Raw genomic sequence first — 7,339 nt, 5'->3', positions numbered from 1 at the left:
GTACAATCTTCATGAAGACAAAAGTACCAAGTTAAATAAAAAATAATAGATAAATAAAAAGATACAGTATCTTGGACATGGACTTACTGCCTCTCTAATACTCTTTTCAAATCTATGTTCTATCATGTTCTAACCATATAGACTGGACAAGGTATTTATTCTCCTTGGGTGATAGTTTCCTATTGTGTAAAGAGATGCTAAGTTTTTGGATCTAATATGTTTAGTTGTGGTGAGGGTTAATTAATTAGCATCACGTCCTGCACATTGTAAATACTCAGTAAATCATTACTATTTGGAAGAAATGGCATTTTACAACATACTTAGCATTTAAATTGATGATTCCTTGTGTTTCCATTGAAACTTAAGAAGACATACCAGATTAATTCCATCAGAAACATATCTATAAAATATGACACATATGTAAGATGAGATACATATATCCTATATAAAATAAGACTATTCATTACAATATTAGACAAATTGCACTTGAGAAGAAAAAGCACATTCTGAAGAAAGAAGATTTATAAGTATGCCACATATGCCTAAATTATTTTATTTTAAAAATTGAAACATTTTATTTCCTCTGATTATAAAAATGATAAAATTATGATGTAAAATATTAATTAGGCAGTATATAAATATATAAAATAGTAACTTTTATTCATACAGTTCAGATATTTCCACTGTCTCCATTTATTAAATTACCACTATAGGCTAGATATTTTTCTATGAATATGCAAGTACATGTCTTTAATGCAAGATTATTTTTATTCATAGTTTTATACATTTTTATTTTAATATATGTCATGAATTTCTAAATACAAATTTATATAATGAATGGAAATATTTCAATTTTGCCATCATCAAGATCTAGTACATTACCAAGTTCACAGACAGTGTTCAATAAATATGCATGAAGTGAATGAATGCCTGAATATTTGAGCCATCACACCCTTCCTTGGCAATGAACATAGATCTACAGGATTTTAACGAAAAAATTAAATAAATTATATGGTTACACACTGCTTTATCTAATGGATCTACTTTTGAGGAACATTTACATTGTTTCCACATTTTTTCTACTTTGAGTAACATGACAACGCAGTACATTAATTTACTTACACTTCACTTGGCCAATACCAGAAATTGAGATTCAGAAAGCTGGTGCACCAACTGGCAGCCACAGGGTTCCATTACTTTAACTGCAATCTGAAATCTAAAGAACAAGCACTCAACACCAGAACTGTTGGCTCTGGAGTCACTACACATTTGCTTGACAAGTGGCTACCTTGCCTCTTGTATCTCTTTTCTTCTCTTTTTTCTTCTCCTCTCCTCTTTCCTCCCCTTCTTCTTTTATTCCTCTGCTTACCTTATTTCTCTTCCTCTTCCTTGTTTCTTCCTCCTTTCCCTTCCATGCCTTTCATCTTTCTTCTCTCTCTCTTATTTTAATTCAGTTTCCAATTCAGATCTACATGGACAAATTGGATGAAAGAAATCTAAATCGCACATAGGTCCCTAGCTTCAATGAAATCAAATAACATGCTTCTTTGCTTTCTATCTCTGCAGTACAGGAAGGTCCATAAAAGGAGGTCGGGATGGATGATGGATAATCTATAATGCTGAATATTCCACACCCACTGTCTCTGACTTTCCAGCCTTAAGTCTGCAGTAAAAGTTTTGCTATGGTTTATCAAAATTTCTACAACATACTTACAATAATTCTCTCTGGTCTCTTGAAAGGCAATTCCTGTTAGCATCTGACGGTTTCCTTTAATTTGGTTGCAACTGTGTGGTATGTGTCAGTCATTCCAGGTTTTGAGGATGCCATTAAGGCTGTCTCTTCTTACAATGATGAAATAATGGAAATTTATTTCTCTTCACCTGCTACATTTATTTCTTCAGGACAAAGAAGGGCTGTTCTTTTCAGATAACTTCTGTGCTAATCCTTTACAATCTATTTTAGGAAAGCAGTTATGATGATACTTTTTACCAGAAATCACCAATTTAATTTACCAATTTGGTGACACTAATTTTTTTTTTCTGTGTTTGAATGTGAGTTTTGCCAACTATAAAAACAAATGTTCAGCTTCTAAATTAGGTACTTGTAGAAAAATGTGTAGATCAGAACCAACAATAAGTCCATATTTAAGTGGACTAAATGACCTTTAAATTGAGACTTTTAGATCAAGATTTCTCAGCCTCAGCATCATTGACATCTTGAACTGGAAATTTCTTTGCTGTGAGGAGTACCTTGTGCAATGTAGGATATTTAGCAGCATCCATTGCCTTTACCCAGTACATATAAGTAGCACCCCCAATTGTAACCAAAATGTCTTCAGACATATCCAAATGTTCCCTGGGAGCCATAATTGCCTTTGATGATAATTACCACCTTAGATGTTACTTTTAGTGTTACTATTAGGCAACTAAGTAGCACATTTACAAAGTGGTAATTTCTGGAGTGTTACAGAGTTAACATAATATTCAGACTAAAAAATCATGGCTGAGCCTGGTGTCTCACACCTGTAATCACACTTTGGGAAGCCGAAGCATGTGGATCACTTGAGGTCAGAAGTTCAAGACTCACCTGGCCAACATGGCAAAATTCTATCTTCACTAATAATGCAAAAATTAGCCAGGTGTGATGGCACACATCTGTATTGCTAGCTACTTGGGAGGCTGAGGCATGAGAACCACTTTAACCCGGGAGATGGAAGTTGCAATGAGCTGAGATTGCACCACCGCACTCCAGCCTCCAGACTCTAGCCTGGGTGACAGCGTAAAACTCTATCTATTAAAAAAAAAAAAAAAAAAAATTACAGAAACTGTGGCTCAACTTTCTATTTGGGAAGATACTATAACCCCAAAGAGTTGATAGAGTACAAATACTTACATATGCTTAGATGCACTTGATTCCTCTTCCGTTTGCTTCATGAATGTTAATCTTGGTCCTGATTTGAAAAAGTAAATGAGTGTTTAAAGGAAGCTTCGCTACTTAACAAAATGCATGGTATATGCATGCTAACTTTATTTCTGGATGGAATATATGACTGCCAGTTGTGCTGTACAAAGGCAATCATATTTTTATTTATCATGTACCTGATCAATGAGTTAAAGTACAGATATCCATTTTCACGAATAGAAATCCACTTAGGTAACATCGCTTTTTTATAAATTCAATGTCCTTTAAAAGATGATGCAAAGAAAAATAAACTACACTATGAAATAAGGATCAGAGATGCATTTATAGGAGAAGATATGTATATGCTTAAAATGTTCATCTATTCACTCATTAAACTGGAATTGAGTGCCCTGAAAATAGAGATGGGATTCCAAATTCTATATATTCCAGGCATATCTCAAAATAGTGTGAAATGTAATAACTTTTTGTTTTGGTTATATTTTATTATAAAATTTAGCCTAACCTATCAATGGTAAAATGTGAAGTAAATACCCTAACTTATTAGTATTGAGAATTTTAAAAAATGAGAAATTATGGAACTTATTTTCTAGAAATAATTCTTTATCGTATCAATTATATTTAGAAATTGCATTATTTTTTCTTAAAAATTATAAAAATTCAAAAGTTGAAATGGTTGTTTATTAAACATAATAAAATGATATACCATTTTGGTAAATATAATGACAATTTCTGTTTAGATTTAATGATGGACTTAAGTGGGAAGACTTCTCGATGCATAATTTTTGTCAGGAGTTTGGAAATTTTTGTAGAATATTATGAATATATCCACTTATAAAAATAGTATTGAAAGAATAAAACTGTATTTAGATTGCATTTTCTAAAACACAAGTTGATATTAACAATTTAGTAGGAAATTCTCAAAAGAAAAAATATGAGAAAATAAATGCACAAGATAAAAATAATTTTAAAAAGATAAACGAAAAAGGTCTACAAACCCTCTAAATTTAGCACATTTTTCATTTATCTTTACTGAGTCAAGTACTTACATATATTTACATTCATAATTAACGTAGAAAAAAATAGGATATTGCTCAAATATTTGTGTGTCATAGTATCTGACCTTAAATTTATACAGACACATAGAAAAGAGTGTGTGTAAAAGTTTTTGATTCAAATGTTAAGTTTTCAATACAATTAAAATGTTATAGACTCAAGAATGTGGTATAATTGGTGTTAGTTTTAAGAGCCTCACAGAATTTTATGGTTCCCATTACTCCTAGCAATATTGTTTCATAATTATTTCATGGAATTTGCTTTAAATTTGAGTTCAAGCCATTTTTAGGCCATAAAAGTAAATGGAACATGCCAATGCAATAAAAATCATTTCCTAACAAAAGCTGAAATTATTCATTTTTATTTTGTATGAAACTTTTAGTATAATGACTTTCCTCTGACATCTGATTAAACACTAAAGTATGCTCTGCTTCTCTGAAGTAATGAACTGGAATGAATAAATCTATCTACCAGCAACCTCATTTCACAACAAGTTTTATTGTCTGCCTTTAACTGGAAAGAGATATTAGCTTTCTTTTCTCTTATAATCATGTAAACTTTATCCTATAGTGGCTGATTTATAACTTTTAGCCATTTCATTCTGTCCTTTTAAATGTGTGCAAATAATACGTTAAAGAACTGAGCACTTATTTAAATGCAAAGGAAAAATCTTAATGTATAATTTTATGTCCGTATATTTGCAGAAGAGCTAAAAGAAAAATATCCTATTTGTGTACATACATAATTGTTACCTCTCCCTAGAGCCAAGTTGATGATAACATCTAGATCTTTTATGTAATATTCGTATTTGCTATCCTTCCTTCCTTCCTTCCTTCATTCCTTCCTTCCTTCCTTCTTTCCTTCCTTCCTTCCTCCTTCCCTTCCTTCCTTCTTTCCTCCTTTCTTTTCTTCCTTCCTTTCTTTCTTCCTTTTCTTTCTCTTTCTTTCTTTCCTTTCTTTTTTTTCTTTTCTTTCTTTTTTTCTCTTTCTTTTCTTCTTTTTTTCTCTTTCTCTCTTTCTCTTTCTTTCTTTCTTTCTTTCTTTCTTTCTTTCTTTCTTTCTTTCTTTCTTTCTTTCTTTCTTTCTTTCTTTCTTCCTTTCTTCCTTTCTTCCTCTCTTCCTCTCTTCCTCTCTTCCTCTCTTCCTCTCTTCCTCTCTCCCTCTCTCCCTCTCTCCCTCTCTCCCTTTCTCTCTTTCTTTTCATCTTTCTTTCTTCAAATGTTTATTGACATGGGACTCTACTTCAGTGTGGGGGCACAGTGGTAAACAAGACCAGAAAATTCTTGTTTCAATGGAGCTAACATTTTAGTGTAAAGAGGCAGCTAACAAAAGTTAGTATGCTAAATAAATTATCTTAATTATAACTGCCTATAGAAAATAAAAGAGGTAAATGGACTGGAGAGTGAATGTAGAGAGATAAAGTGTCTTATTTTCAAAAATAAAAAAGTAACAAAAATTATCTAACATAAAAAAGTAAATGGACTAGAGATACACATAAACAAAGCATAGTTAAGAAATTAGAAGTATTAGACACATAGTATGAGGAACATAGACTGTCAATCCATTTTAAATCTGGTTTGCTATGTGAAAAATGCAGTTTTAAATATTTCAGATTTAAAGCACATGACTAAGAAAAATAAATTGCATATGTAAAGGCAGATTAAGATGAAAATCAGTAAAGCTATAGAGCTGAGAGATGCTGCCATATTGCACTAACTATATATTGATTGTATAATCATCCTTGTGGAGATTGTACTTTTATGAGGGGAGAGTAAAAATGAATTGAGGAAAAATTCTACACGATAAAATTTCCATCCTCAAAATATTTTTTACTTGCATCTAGCTATTTCCTATCCTAGAATTCTCTCCCCTACCCCACCACCACCTGACTCACCTATGTCTTTTCCTAATTTACTCCCAAACTCATCATGGCTTAAAGAAAACTGCCAGGAAAATTTTTCCTGATTATCCAAACTACTAATAGGTCAGGGCTTCCATTCTCCTCTCATAGTGTTTCTTGCTTCTGTTTGTATCTTTATTTGCATGACTCTATCTAATCCCTGCTTAACAATGAGCAGTTGCAGTATACCCAAGTGACCTTGAGCTAGCTATATTTCTCTTCAAACTAATTTCAACAATTAAAAAACATAAAAATTTTTAAAACTTTCCAAATGAAAACATTCTCATGCAGTAAGGTGTTCTAGAATTATTCAAATTCCTCTCAAAAAGCGTCTCTAATCAACTCAGTTTCTCCTTCCTAGCAACTGCTAAATCTGTCTCTTGCTCTCAGTTGGTCTTAAAATATCCCACTGGGATTTCCCCATCCCCCCTACTCTTTGTGTTAAAACAATAAGGACATTAATTAACAAGAAGTGCAAATGTACACTGTCTTCCAAGTTGGTGCTTTCTTTCTGTTCCACCATCCTCACCTTACTGGCATTTCCCTTGGGCTTTGATGCCTATAGTTACAAGAAACTGGCTACACAGACAAGCAAGACAATGCTTTTCTCCTCTCAGGTGTCCCATTTAACAGCAATGAAACCTTTCCTAGGAGTCTTCTCACATATGACCCCTCATGTTGCCCAGAATCACACTACATGCTGGTGACCTAACCAGTCACTTGCAAAAGCAATGAGATTACCATAACTAGGTGAGGTCGGTGGTTCACAAAGTGTGATCCCTTGTCAGTGGCAGCATGATCTGGACCTTGTTAAAAATGCAGATTCTCAGGTCTGACTCAATCTGGTGGTGGGACTGTGCAGTCTGGTTTTTTGTTTTAACACATCTTCCAGATGATTCCTATGCAAGATAAAGTTTGAGAAATGACAGTTTAGAATAATAAGGATTTATACTTGAGCTGGGGATGAATTCACCTTATTCAAAGTTATATGGATACTTCAAAAAAATCAGGATTTATTCACAAAGAAGTATGCAATGGCTTTGCAATATTGCGGATGTTGTTCAGATTATCAGAAGCTGCACAGAACATTCCACACCCACAAACTCTTCCCTCTGTGACCAAGGTCTCTATATAAACAGTGCCAACTTTGTCACCAATATAACATTGCCTAAAGTATAAGCCTTCTAAGGGCAGGAATCTGGCTTCTCTATCTGAGCCCCTAAGTGGCCCTGTAACTAGCAGTAGGTAGTCTAACCTTTCTAAATTAATGGCAGTTTTTCTCTACAAATGCTTAAATGTCCCATTTTGGTGCTAAGGGATATGGTGAGTGATTCCAGAAACAGGAGAGTTTGAAAATGCATACTGACTTGTCCACTGTTTGGAGCTGTGGCAAATATCTAAATCTTTTGATGACTGAGTGTTTCTCCTTAAAAAGGGGGATTTTTCTTTGAAACTAAACCTCC

At 33.2% G+C, this 7,339-nt stretch overlaps 1 long non-coding RNA gene across 1 annotated transcript; it reads right to left on the bottom strand.

Moving 5' to 3' along the window:
- Positions 1-916: 916 nt before the first annotated feature.
- LOC105493231 (uncharacterized) lies at positions 917-6,771 on the bottom strand. The gene is made up of 4 exons (XR_011609561.1): positions 6,618-6,771; positions 2,894-2,951; positions 1,370-1,468; positions 917-1,216 (listed from the first exon to the last, which is right to left on the bottom strand). It is a non-coding gene; the product is annotated as an uncharacterized lncRNA (long non-coding RNA).
- Positions 6,772-7,339: the final 568 nt, after the last annotated feature.

Source organism: Macaca nemestrina, chromosome 11 (assembly GCF_043159975.1).
Source record: "Macaca nemestrina isolate mMacNem1 chromosome 11, mMacNem.hap1, whole genome shotgun sequence".
NCBI classification, from domain to species: Eukaryota; Metazoa; Chordata; class Mammalia; order Primates; family Cercopithecidae; genus Macaca; species Macaca nemestrina.
Note: the sequence above shows the minus strand (reverse complement) of the source record. Positions and strands in the feature narration are given on the sequence as shown.